Consider the following 13,414-nt stretch of genomic DNA (forward strand, 5'->3'; position numbering starts at 1 on the left):
AGCTTCAAATTCTTCATCTTTAAAACTGTAACAACAGTGCTTGCCTCAGAGGATTACTGTGAAGATAAATTAGATAATGCATAGAAAGTACTTCTCACAATGTTTGGCATAAATTTTTAATAAGTCCTGGCTCTTGTTATTATTAGCTGTGGTTGGAGAATGTCTCTTTCATGAACAGATCTGTTACATTACTGCATAAGGTACAACCACCCTCTAACTGAACTAAGATCCTGCCAAGAAGGTCTGTATGCTACAGCTATAATGGAGAAATGTGAGACCCAGAAGAGCAGGCGCCTTGTATTTCTGATTCATTGATATTTCCTAAGCTTCTAGAACTATGTCTGGCATATGGTAAGTACCAAGTAAATATCACGGAATAAACAAAAAAAAAGGACTTCTATATTAGATATCTGCTGAATCCTTGCTCAGTGATTTCCTAGCCATGAAACTTTGGGTAAGTCACACAACTTCTCTGCATCTTAGTTTTCTTAGCTATAAAGTTAGAAAATATAATCATTTATAAATAGCAGAGTTAGGCACATATAATTACACATGTTAAAATTCTCCATAAACTCTACATCAAGATTCAGATGTCTGAGCGATGGTTGTTGTGGTCGCACAGAAATATCAAAAGTCCTTCCAAAGCAGTGATTATCCTCCCTATTTTTGGCCCACCTCTCTCTCTCCATGAGTCTTCTGGCTCAAAAACACTGCTTGAGAATTCTCAAAATCCCATCCTGACCTCCTGTTTCCCATCCCATCTAAGCCAAGCCATAAGCTCTTGCCTTCAAGACTCTTCCTCATCTTGGCCTCTAGGACTCTGGCTTGAGGGAGATTTGGTGTGCCTGGCATTTGAATTTATAATGTCCCAGAAAGGTTCTGATTGTATGTGACTCTTTGGTTCTTAGTACCCTTGGCTTATTCAGTTAGGAATTCCCCACTCTGATTCCTTCCTGTGGCAGCAGCACCCATTCCTAACCCCCTGACATTCCCCACCCCTCATTATGCCACACACCCATGGGGAGGGAAGACCTAAAGCGTGAGTCCCATTAGGGCATATCCCTAAATCCCTGACCCCTGCATGCGTGTTCAGTCGCTCAGTCATGTCTTTGTGACAGTCACTTTTTGACTTTGTGTCAGTCACTGTTTGTGATCTTATGGACTGTAGCCCACCAGGCTCTTTGGTCCATGGGATTTCCCAGGCAAGAATACTAGACTGGGTTGCCATTGCCTCCTCCAGGGGATTTTTCCTACCCAAGGAATCAAACCCATGTCTCCTACATCTCCTGCATTGGCAGGAGGATTCTTTACCACTGAGCCACCTGTGAAGCCCAAGATGAAGCATTTCCCATTTAGGTCAAAAGGATTTAGGGTAAAAGAAGACCCTGAGGACCCCTAGGAATTCTTTTTAATTGGGTAATTACCCTACACACCAGACAACAAAATAGGACATAGACAAGTGCTTGGTAGAGTGTGCTGGAAGGAAAATGGTAAGTCTGTGTGCCTGCTGTGATGGGCTGGATTAGTGACAGTCTCCCGAGGGAGAGTTCAGAGTCATCTCAGAAAGTTCAGCAAAGACATCTGCTTGGATGAAGACATCTGCTCAGTGAAAATACCGCAGTGGGAGTGCAAAAGAAAAGAGAATGTTGGAGTGAATTAAAATTAAAAGCAACTGACAAAAATTAGTACAGAATTGAATATCTTACTAAAGGCTGCTGGGACTCTTAATTCTATAGGCTCCGTATAGATGTGGCATATACCGTACTTAGCTGAAAGGCACAAACTAAGAGCAAAAAGATCAGTCTATCCACAAACATGATTGTGTGCCCAGCTCTGGACTTCTACAACCTTATCATAATAATTTTTATCAAAATAATTTGGAAAGTGCAAGAAATAACATGGTTTAGTCAGTAAGTCGTGTCCGACTCCTGTGACCCCATGGACTGTGGCTTGCCAGGCTCCTCTGTTCATGGGATTCTCCAGGCAAGAATACTGGAGTAGGTTGCCATTTCCTTCTCCAGAGGAATCTTTCCCACCCAGGAATTGAACCCTGAATTGCAGGCAGATTCTTTATCAGCTGAGCTACAAGGGAATCCCTAGAAATAACATATAAAGAAGATAACAAAGGACCTGATCTATAGCAAGCCTCTGATTCACATCATCAGAGTAATTAGTGAATTGAATCTTCAACAATCATTTCACGAAAACTTATAGCATACTGGGCACTGTTCTAGGCACTGGAGACACAGAGGTGAACAAGACATCCACCCATCCTTATGGACTTTACATTCAAGACAATACATAGGTGGTGCTAAATGCAGGATGAGAGGATAGAGGGTAGAGGGATGAGGTTAAGACCATTTGAGCAGGAGCCTTTATGAAGTGAGCAAGCCAAGTAATAGTCTGGAAGTAGAGAGTCACAGATAGAGGGAACAGAGAGCACACAGACCACAGGGAAGCTCAAATGTGGCATGTATGGCCCACAGTGTGAAGAAAGTGTGGCCAGAGCAGAACGTGCCAGAGGGAAAGCGGTGGATGCGGAGTTTGGGAAGGAAGCCAGGACCTGACTTGCAGAGTCTTAATAAGTTACAGCAAGAAACTCAGTGAGTTGGAGACAGGGCCTCAGGTGAACAGGTGAGCATGGGTATGAACTGGCAGTTTCTCTGTGGTCTCCATATTTAACTAAGATCCATCAGTTCAGTTTAGCTGCTCAGTAGTGTCTGACTCTTTATGACCCCATGGACTGCAGCACGCCAAGCTTTCCTGTCCATCACCAACTCCCAGAGCTTGCTCAAGCTCTTGTCCATCGAGTCAGTGATGCCACCCAGCCATCTCATCCTCTGTCGTCCCCTTCTTCTCCTGCCTTCAATATTTCCCAGCATCAGGGTCTTTTCCAGTGAGTCAGTTCTTCACATGAGATGGCCAAAGTATTGGAGCTTCAACTTTAGCACCAGCCCTTCCAATGAATATTCAAGACTGTTTTCCTTTAGGATTGACTGGTTGGATCTCCTTGCAGTCCAAGGGACTCTCAAGAGTCTTCTCCAACACCACAGTTCAAAAGCATTGATTCTTCAGCGCTCAGCTCTCTTTATAGTCCAACTCTCATATCCACACATAACTACTGGAAAAATCATAGCTCCATAGTTAAAAACAATAGGTTCAAACTACGCTCACCTGCTAGAAGCTGCCAGATTTTGCATCATAGATCTTATTAAAAGATAGAAGACCTTCATTCCTCACCTCCATCACGTCACCAGTCCAAGGAAGAGAAGATTGAAATATTCAGAAATATTCAGAAAACTGTTGGCCTCATTGAGTCATGGTTGCATTTTTTTCTGCCCTCACTAAGAGCAGAGACTACTCTCATTCAAGGGAAAGTGAGAGGATTTCTAAAAGAACCCCACTGAAATGTTGGGGTTTTTTTCCCTAGGAAGGGAATTGACATCTTACTATGTAGTTAGGACACCAGCTGAGATGCAAGTATTGTACCTTTATCCTAATATGCTCCAGGAAGTCTCTGGGGAGACAAGAGACTCCTGGAGGGATGTACACAGAGAGCAGCCAGTTCTTACCAGGTTTCTGTTAGTGGAGAGCTGATTTGATTGTGGTGGAAAGATGAATGGGAAGGACAAAGAGTAACAGGGACTCCAAACATGTGTGTCCACTACTGTGGACCTTTTCATTGACTCATTCCCTAAGGAAATTGCTGGCCAATTGTTGTAGACCCTTAGAAGCTGTCTCCTCTGGTGATCAGAGGGCAGAAAACCTACACAGAAGGGGCAGGAGGGAAAATAATGTTTCCCGGCTAGGGTATGTGCTTAGTTGTGTCTGACTCTTTATGACCCCTCAGACTATAGCCCACCAGGCTCCTCTGTCCATGGGATTCTCCAGGCAAGAATATTGGAGTGGTTGCCATTTCCTTTTCCAGGTGATCTTCCCAACCCAGGGATCGACAGGCAGATTCTTTACCACTGAGCCATATGGGAAGTACCCTCAGCTAGTCACCCTAGGCAAGGATGCAACTGAATAAAACTTGCTTGAAATTTTCCTACAGAATGAGTAGCTAAGATCATCTCATCACTCTTACATTTGTGAGGCTTATAAAAAATCCTTGAGGAGTCAACCTCCTAGACATGACAGGTGTACACTAAAGCTGTCAAAAACTACAGAACAATGAATAAAAATTAGAGGACTGACACTATCTGACTTTGAGATTTTCTGTAAACCTATAGTAATCAAGACAGTGTGGTATTTGTGAAACAATGGACATGTAGACCAATGGAACATAATAGAGAGCCCAGAAATGGACCCAAACAAAGATGCAAAGGCAATTCAATGGAGAAAGCATAGTCTTTTCTACAAATGATACTGGAACGACTGGATATCCATATGCAAAAAAATAATCTAGACACAGGTCTTACTTCTTTCAAAGCAATTTGTAAAAATGGACCATAGACCTAAATGTAAAATGTAAAACTATAAGATTCTAGAAAATAACATAGAAAAAAATCTGTGTGAGCTTGGATGTGGTAATGAATTTTTAGGTGCAACATCAAAAATAAATCCATGAAAGAAAAATCAACAAGTTGGACTTCATAAAATTAAAAACTTCTGTTTTCAGAAGATACCATTAATAGACTGCAAAGTCAAACCATGGGGCTTCCCTCATAGTTCAGTTGGTAAAGAATCTGCCTGCAAAGCAGGAGATCCCGGTTCGATTGTGGGGTTGGGAAGATCCCCTGGAGAAGGGAAAGGCTGCCCACTTCAGTATTCTGGCCTGGAGAATTTCATGGACAGTATAGTCCATGGGGTCACAAAGAGCTGGACATGACTAAGCAACTTTCACTTCTTCACTTCAAAGTCAAACCATAGACTAGGAAAAAATATTTGCAAAATGCAAATCTAAAAAAGAACTTGTATCTAAAATGTGCAAAGAATACTTTTTTAAGTATTCAATGATAAGAAAACAATCAGATTTAAAAATGGGCCAAAGATCTAAACAGGGCTTCCCCAGTGGCTCAGTGGTAAAGAATCCACCTGCAATGCAGAAGACTTGCAGAAGACCCAGGTTCAGTCCTTGGGTTGGGAAGATCCCTGGAGTAAGAAATGGCAACCCACTCCAGTATTTTTGCCTGGAAAATCCCATGGACAAAGGAGTCTGGCAGGCTGCAGTCCCTGGGGTCACAAAGAGTCAGATACGACTAAGCAACTAAACAACAGCAACAGCAACAAAAGATCTAAACAGATACCTTATCAAAGAGATACATAAACGGCAACTGAGCATTTGAAAAGATGCCTAACATCATATGTCATTACGGAATTGTGAATTAAAACATCACACCGTGTCATTCTGTCAGTTCGTCCCACTCCCTACTTCCCCCACTGTGTCCTTGTAGAGAACTACAGGACTGTTCTCTATGTCTGTGTCTCCACTGCTTCCCTGAAAATAGGTTCATCAGTACCAGCTTTCTCAATTCCACACTTCTCTGCTGCTGCTGCTAAGTCGTTTCAGTCGTGTCCGACTCTGTGTGACCCCAGAGACGGCAGCCCACCAGGCTCTGCCGTCCCTGGGATTCTCCAGGCAAGAACACTGGAGTGGGTTGCCATTTCCTTCTCCAATGCATGAAAGTGAAAAGTGAAAGTGAAGTCACTCAGTCATGTCCGACTCTTCCTGACCCCATGGACTGCAGCCTACCAGGCTCCTCCGTCCATGGGATTTTCCAGGCAAGAGTACTGGAGTGGGATGCCATTGCCTTCTCTGCCACACTTCTCAATACTGTACAATTATAATCTTTGATAATTATCAGCTACTCGGGAACAATTGTGCTTTATGATATTGTTCAATTGTCACCAACAATAGAATGATACTCAGATGTGTTCTTTTTGTAAACTTTATAAGCAATTAAAAAAAGAACAGAAAGCATCATACCACTACATAACTATGAATGTGAAAGTGAAAGTAATAGTCACTCAATTGTGTCCAGCTCTTTGCTACCCCATGGACTGCTTCCAGATTCCTGTCCATGGAATTCTCCAGGCAAGAATACTGGAGTGTGTTGCCATTCCGTTCTCCAAGGGATCTTCGTGACCCAGGGATGGAACCCAAGTCTCCTGACTGCAGGTGTACCTATGATAATGGCTATAAACCAAAACAATGAGGACACCAAATGGCTATAAGCCAAAACAATGAGGACACTGGCAAGGCTGTGGACCAGCAGGAACTCTCATCCATAGCTTGTGAGAATGCAAATGTTACAATTACTTTGGAAGACAATTAGGTAGTTTCTTACAAAGTTAAATATCGTCTTACTGTATAATCCAGCAACCACATTCCTAAGTATTTACCCAAAGGAGTTGAAGCTTATATTCAGATAAAAACCTGCACACAAATGTTTAACGCAGCTTTATTTATTATAGCTGTGAAAAACTGGATGCCACCAAGATGTCCTTTAGTAGGTGAACGGATAAACAAACTTTGTTACATCCATACAATGTAATCTTATTCAGCAATAAAAAGAAGTGAGCTATCAAGCCACAAAAAGACACGGAGGACCCTTAAGCATATAATGCCAAATGAAAGAAGACAACCTAAAAAGGCTGTGTGCTGTATTGTTCCAACTGTATGACATTCTTGAAAAGAAAAACTATAGCAACAGTAAACAGATCAGTGGCTGCCAGGAGTTTGAGGGAGGGGAAAAGATATGAATAGACAGAACTCAGGGGATTTCTAGGGTGAAACTATTCTGTGTGATACTCTAAGAATGGATACATGACACTATGTATGCATTTGTCAAACCCATAGAACAATACAACATAGGAAATCAACCTTAATGTAAATTATAGACTTTTGTTAATAATATTAATAATGTATAAATATTGATTCATTAATTTTAACAAATTTACCACAATAATGCAAGATGTTAGTGATAGGGAAAACAGTGGGGAGAGGTAGTTATATATGGGAACTTTCAGTATTATATGCTCAATTTTCCTGTAAACCTAAAGCTCTTCTAAAAATGAAGTCTATTGGTTAAAAACCAACAACAACAGCAACAATGACTCCAAGAACCATGAGAGGAAACCACAGGGGGAAGGCAAGAACAGGCTGTGAATGATGTTGAAATATACAGGACTGTGCTCAGAAATCCAGTAGTGTGTGAGGGGTGGGGGTAGGATTGCAAGGCCACCAAGAAGAATCCTGGGACCAACTTCACATATCCATCTGACCTCTTTCGAAAAATGGATTAGAGATGGCCAAGAGAGGACGAGGAGAGATGATGGCAGAGTTTCCAGTGAGACGTGCCGATTCTCAAGCTAGCATGATAGCAGAGGATGTAGAAGAAAATAGAAAGAGTTGAAAGATGTTTGAAAGTGAAAGTCGCTCAGTCATGTCTGACTCTTTGCGACCCCATGGACTATACAGTTCATGGAATTTTCCAAGCCAGAATAGTGGAGTGGGTAGCCTTTCCTTCTCCAGGGTATCTTCCCCACCCAGGGATTGAACCCAGGTCTCTCGCATTGCAGGCAAATTCTTTACCAGCTGAGCCACAAGGGAAGTCCAAGAATACTGGAGTGCGTAGCCTATCTCTTCTCCAGCCGATGCTCCCAACCCAAGAATAGAACTGGGGTGTCCTGCATTGCAGGCAGATTCTTTACCAACTAAGCTATCAGGGAAGCGAAAGATGTTTAGGAGGTGGAATTAGCAGGATCGCTTCCCTGAAAGATGTTTAGGAGGTGGAATTAGCAGGATCGCCTGGTGTACAGCAGCAACAGTAGAGAGCGGGAGAGGTCTAGGATTACTTTCTACTTTTTAGCAGAGCAACTGAATGGAGATTTGTGCCACTGACTAAGATGGGGAAGACTGGCGAATAAGATGATTTGGGAGAAAGACCATTAGTTTTCTGTTCAGACCAGTGTGTCTATTAAGCTTTGCAGGAAGAGTTTGCGTGGATATTGAAATATGTAGGGCAGAAGCCCAGCTCAGAAGCCTGGGCTGAGATACAAAGGCCCTGGGGACTTCAGCATACAAGGATATCTTAGGTCCATGGGATCCTAGGTCCTAAACTAATGCTAATGGAAGCTAACATTTCTGAGCTTTTATATGGCACCCAACATTATGAAAGATACTCTATACTAATTGCTTTATTCAGTCTTCATTCCAACTCTATGCACGCGTGCAGCTTAGTCTCTCAGTCATGTCCGACTCTTGTGACCCCATGGACTGTAGCCCTCCAGACTCCTCTGTCCATGTGATTTCCCAGGCAAGAATACTGGAATGAGTGCCATTTCCTCCTCCAGGGGATCTTCCCGACCCAGGGTTCGAACCCAAGTGTCCTGCCTCTCCTGCCTTGGCAGGTGGGTTCTTTACTACTGAACCACCTGGGGAACTCCCCAAGCCTGTGAGGAAGATGCTATTAGTATACCACTTTAGAGATAGTAAAACTGAGGCTCTGCAAGGTCAAATGACATCTCCCATAACCACACTCACAGCAAACAACTAAGACACAACTGAAATCCCAGTCCATGTTCTACAGTCTTTATACTTTTAAACCCTTCGTTTTCAAATATCAATATTTCAAATATTCAAATATGCTTTCAAGCGTAACCTAATCAGCTTCAATGGGTGTGCATACCTATCTAACCTTTCCACCCACTCAGAGGTCTCAGCCTTTATCAAGCTTTTCTTAAGGAAGAAATGTCTGAGACTGCTTTGTTATTCTGATCTTTGCATGCTTCTTTAATTTCTATATTGCAGTAAAAACTGGAAAATGTGATCAGATAGTTTTCAAGTCTCATTAGTCAAATTAATATTGGTATTGCAAGCAATCTGAAATTTTGGCAACTGCAATGGAAAAGGCTTAGAGGAATTAGGGGAGGAATTAGAGGAGAAATTAAATAGATTGTTTCATTTGTAAAAAGAAAAACAACTTTCAATTTACAAAGTAACATATTTTTTTAGAGGATTCCCTGGAATGAAACCAGACCTGAGATGGAAAATCCAGAACCTGAGACTTGGTGGCTCCAGGTTTGTTAACAAATCACTTCTCAGCTTTAGACCTCAGTTTCCTCATCTGTCAAGGGAGATGAAGAGTGGTTGCCCTGGATATTTCACAGGGCTTTGAAGAGACACAGGTGAGATGATAAATGGGGAAGCTTCATGAAGTGTAAAAAGCAGTAGACAAATACAGGAATTAATTTGAATAATGATTACATTTCATACAGAGACAAGCCACTGTTATTCACAGACTGCATAACAAGGCTGGGTATTGCATTCAGATACATGGAGGTGCAGAAAGATAGACCTGAGTGATTGCCAGGATGAAGACCCTCCCTTGACAGATGAGGAAAATGGGACAAGAAAAGGTAGGGGATTCACCCAGGGTCAGTGACAATAGAACTGATATGAACTCCTGTATTTCTCCCTCCAGTCTATCAGTTTCTTTCTCTTTCTTTTAGCTAAGAGGTCTCTTGGCCATAGAGGAGACAGGGTGGTCCTTACTATCACCTGCAAGTACCAGTTTGGATCTTAGTGGTTTTTCCCAGGAAGAAAAATACAGTAGTCTGAAGCTTACAGAGGATTGTAGCTCCAGCTCTCCAAAACTAGGGATAAAACGACAAAAGCATCAATATCAATAGCAGCTCACCTTCACTAACTGCTTGATTTGTGCCTGGATCTGTGCCGAGCATTTTACTCGCATGTGTGTCTCATTTTATCTCCACAACAGTCCTGTGAGTTGGGTGTCATTGTTGACTCCACTTTATAGATAAGAAAACTGAGGCTTAGAGATGTTCAAGACATTGCACTGAAACACAGGCTGTAAGAGATGAAAGCAGAGATTCACCCCAGCCAGTGCCACTGTTACTTTCCAGATTTTAACCACTGTGCACATTATCTTCCACCAAATCCTGAAGTCCTTGAGGCTGCAATTCTAGGCTTCTCATGGTCTAGACTGTCTATCCTTCTCTCTAGCTTTCAATCTGGGGAAACTGTGGGTCTGACCTCTTAGCTCCTCAGATAGTAGGATTATTCTGAAGGATGAAATGCACAGCCTCTCTGAAGTCTTGGCCCAGCACTTTGCTCCAGGGTGTGCTTTCTTCCTCTCTGCCTGTTAAATCTCCCTTTCCTGTTAAGCTCCCCCACAATTCCATACCCAGCTGGTCTTCCTGGTCACCAAGACTACACTGGCTTCTCTTTCTCCTTTGAGTCCCTGTGACATACACTCCACACCATCCATGTGGGTACTAGAGGGCTCAGCCTTCTGAGAGTTTTTTCATTGGCTGCATAGATCTTTGGGAACGTTCACATTATATCCTCAAGCACATTGGAAACTTCTCCAGGGAAATGTCAATGGCTGTTTCTCTTGGGTCTTCCACAGTGTCTAGTACAAGGCAAATGGTCATCAGTAGCCAAAGTTTTAAATGAAATAAGAACATAAGGAGGAAGCTACAGAGAGGCAGTTTTTACTAAATAGAAGGATAACTTTCTCCATCAGACAAACTTTTTTAAGAACAGGAAAGACAACCTTGCTGTGTCAGTATTTAGCTATCATTGGAAGTGTTTACACAAAGGATTATTACTCAAGGATATTTTAAATGGGATTCCCGCTTTGAAGGAGGAAACTCCAATATCCCTTCTGTGAGTGAGTGAGTGAGAGTTTGTGAGTGAGTGAGTAAGTGGATGGGTAGGTGAGTGAGTGAGTGGGTGGGTAGGTGAGTGGGTGAGTGAGTGAGTGGGTGAATGAGTTTGTGAGTATGTGAGTGAGTGAGTTTGTGAGTGGGTGAGTGAGTGATTTTGTGAGTGAGTGAGTTTGTGAGTGGGTGAGTGAGTGAGTTTGTGAGTGAGTAAGTGAGTGAGTGAGTGAGTTTGTGAGTGAGTGAGTGAGTTTTTGAGTGAGTAAGTGAGTGAGTGAGTGAGTGAGTTTGTGAGTGAGTGAGTGAGTGAGTGAGTTTGTGAGTGAGTAAGTGAGTGAGTGAGTGAGTTTGTGAGTGAGTGAGTGAGTGAGTGAGTTTGTGAGTGAGTGAGTGAGTTTGTGAGTGAGTAAGTGAGTGAGTGAGTGAGTTTGTGAGTGAGTGAGTGAGTTTGTGAGTGAGTAAGTGAGTGAGTGAGTGAGTGACTTTGTGAGTGAGTGAGTGAGTGACTTTGTGAGTGAGTGAGTTTGTGAGTGACTTTGTGAGTTTGTGAGTGAGTGAGTTTGTGAGTGACTTTGTGAGTTTGTGAGTGAGTGAGTGAGTGAGTTTGTGAGTGGGTGAGTAAGTGAGTGAGTGAGTTTGTGAGTGAGTGAGTGAGTTTGTGAGTGAGTGAGTGAGTTTGTGAGTGAGTAAGTGAGTGAGTGAGTGAGTTTGTGAGTGAGTGAGTTTGTGAGTGGGTGAGTGAGTTTGTGAGTGAGTGAGTTTGTGAGTGAGTGAGTGACTTTGTTAGTGATTTTGTGAGTGAATGAGTGAGTTTGTGAGTGAGCAAGTGGGTGAGTGAGTTTGTGAGTGAGTGAGTTTGCGAGGGAGTTTGTGAGTGGGTGAGTAAGTGGATGGGTAGGTGAGTGAGTGAGTGGGTGGGTAGGTGAGTGGGTGAGTAAGTGACTTTGTGAGTTTGTGAGTGAGTGAGTTTGTGAGTGAGTGAGTGAGTGAACGCACTTGCAGCTGTCAGTCATTCACACCCAGGCTCTCCTCCACAGTCACTGAGACATGACATTCCACATAACTCAGTCTTTTGTCTGGAAAACACTGACATGAAGTAAGTGGAAAGCAGATCTTATTTCCTCTGTTTTCCAGATGAGGAAGCAGGCTTATTGAAGTAAAAATAATTTGCCTGAAGTCAGCAGTTGGTTGCACACCAGCTCCAGCCTTTGCATTTCCGGGCCAGTTCAGTCTTTGCCTCAAAAGCCCCAGACAGCTTACAGTGTCATCACACCTGCTCTCCTCATTTGAAGCTTAGAGGGGGAGTTGGAAGAAATCTGAGAGAAACTTTGGCTTCTCTATGTTCTGCATCTTCAGCCACAGAGCCATTTGGGCTGTCTCTCTTGAGTATTTCTCAGTTTGGTTTTCTTCTCTCCATCAGCATGGCACTGCCTTCATGTTCTCTGATGCAGAGGAAGGCTCTGGAATTAGACAGGCTGGACACTTCTCAGTGCTGGCTCCTTGGCCATGTTTCTTAACATTTCTCAGTCTCAAGAGGAGAGCCATAACTAGAGCCCACCTCATAGATTTGTGCTGAGGATGAAATGAATTTACATGGAAACAGGTGGATAGATGGAGCTTAAAACTGTGCCTCAATATATGTTAAATGGTGTTCATTTATTAGTGGGGACTGGGGAGAGAATGCCCTTTTCTAACTGTGACCTTGGGCCAGTTTTTTAGCCACTCAGTGACTTGGTTTCCACATCTATAAAATGAGGATAATGACAGTGACCCCCACCTCTTGAGGATGATTGCAAGAAATAAACATATTAATGCACACAGAGAGGACTTAGAAATTGCCTGGCAAATTGCAGGTGCTCTAATGGTGTTGCTATATTGTTTTTCCTGATGAGTGATGATTGCATCCACACAGCCTTTTGCATATGCTTCATGGTATGTGTTCTGTCTTTAGGTTCACATTGTCCCATAAAAATCTTGACATCTTTCCTTTTTTCACAATTTTCTGTTTTTGTTCCTTCCATAATCACACTCCTCTTTTTTGCTAGAAACTTTCACAGTATCTGGCTTTTCCCTTACCTGACATGATGGTGGTAATCATGTCCATAAAACACCGCAAGACTAGGCATGAATACTGCAAACATAGATACTAATGGACAATTTCATGGTAGAATCTGACCAACACTTCCCAGGGGAGGCAATCATGGATGCTGTCCTTGCTTCTGAAACAAAGGTTTAGAGGCATTTGAAAAAGTCAGAAGTTGGTTCATGCTTAGCTCTCATGGTTCATATTGTAATGTCTTTGGGATTGTTTACTGAGAGGTCTCACCCATTCCATCTCTTTATCTCTAGTGTCTAGCTGCTTCAGAAAAGATGCTCACCAAAAGGTGATCCATTTACACAGCTAGATGGAAGCTTCTCCATTTTACACATGTGATAAAAAGAAAAAATCTATGACATAGAAATAAAAGTAGCACTCCAGGTGACACATCAAGAGTTGTTCAATCTCTTTTCATTCTGCAAAGCCTTGTTCAAATGCTGACTCTTCCATGAAGACTTTGATTTACCCCAAACTAAGATAGAAATTTGTTTTCCCCTGAACTCCCTTAACTCGTTTAATTGAATAAATGGAGATATCAAATAACTCTATATGCCCATCATATCATTACCATGGGATTTTACGAATCTTTGAGGGCAGAGTCCTTGTCTGGCACTTAGAAATTACCAGAAAAAAAATCTTCTCATATCAATAAATAGATGAGAAATGGCATAATGAGAACCAGAA

Source organism: Giraffa tippelskirchi, chromosome 4, assembly GCF_054371585.1.
Source record: "Giraffa tippelskirchi isolate mGirTip1 chromosome 4, T2T-mGirTip1v1.2.pri, whole genome shotgun sequence".
In the NCBI taxonomy this organism is placed as follows: Eukaryota; Metazoa; Chordata; class Mammalia; order Artiodactyla; family Giraffidae; genus Giraffa; species Giraffa tippelskirchi.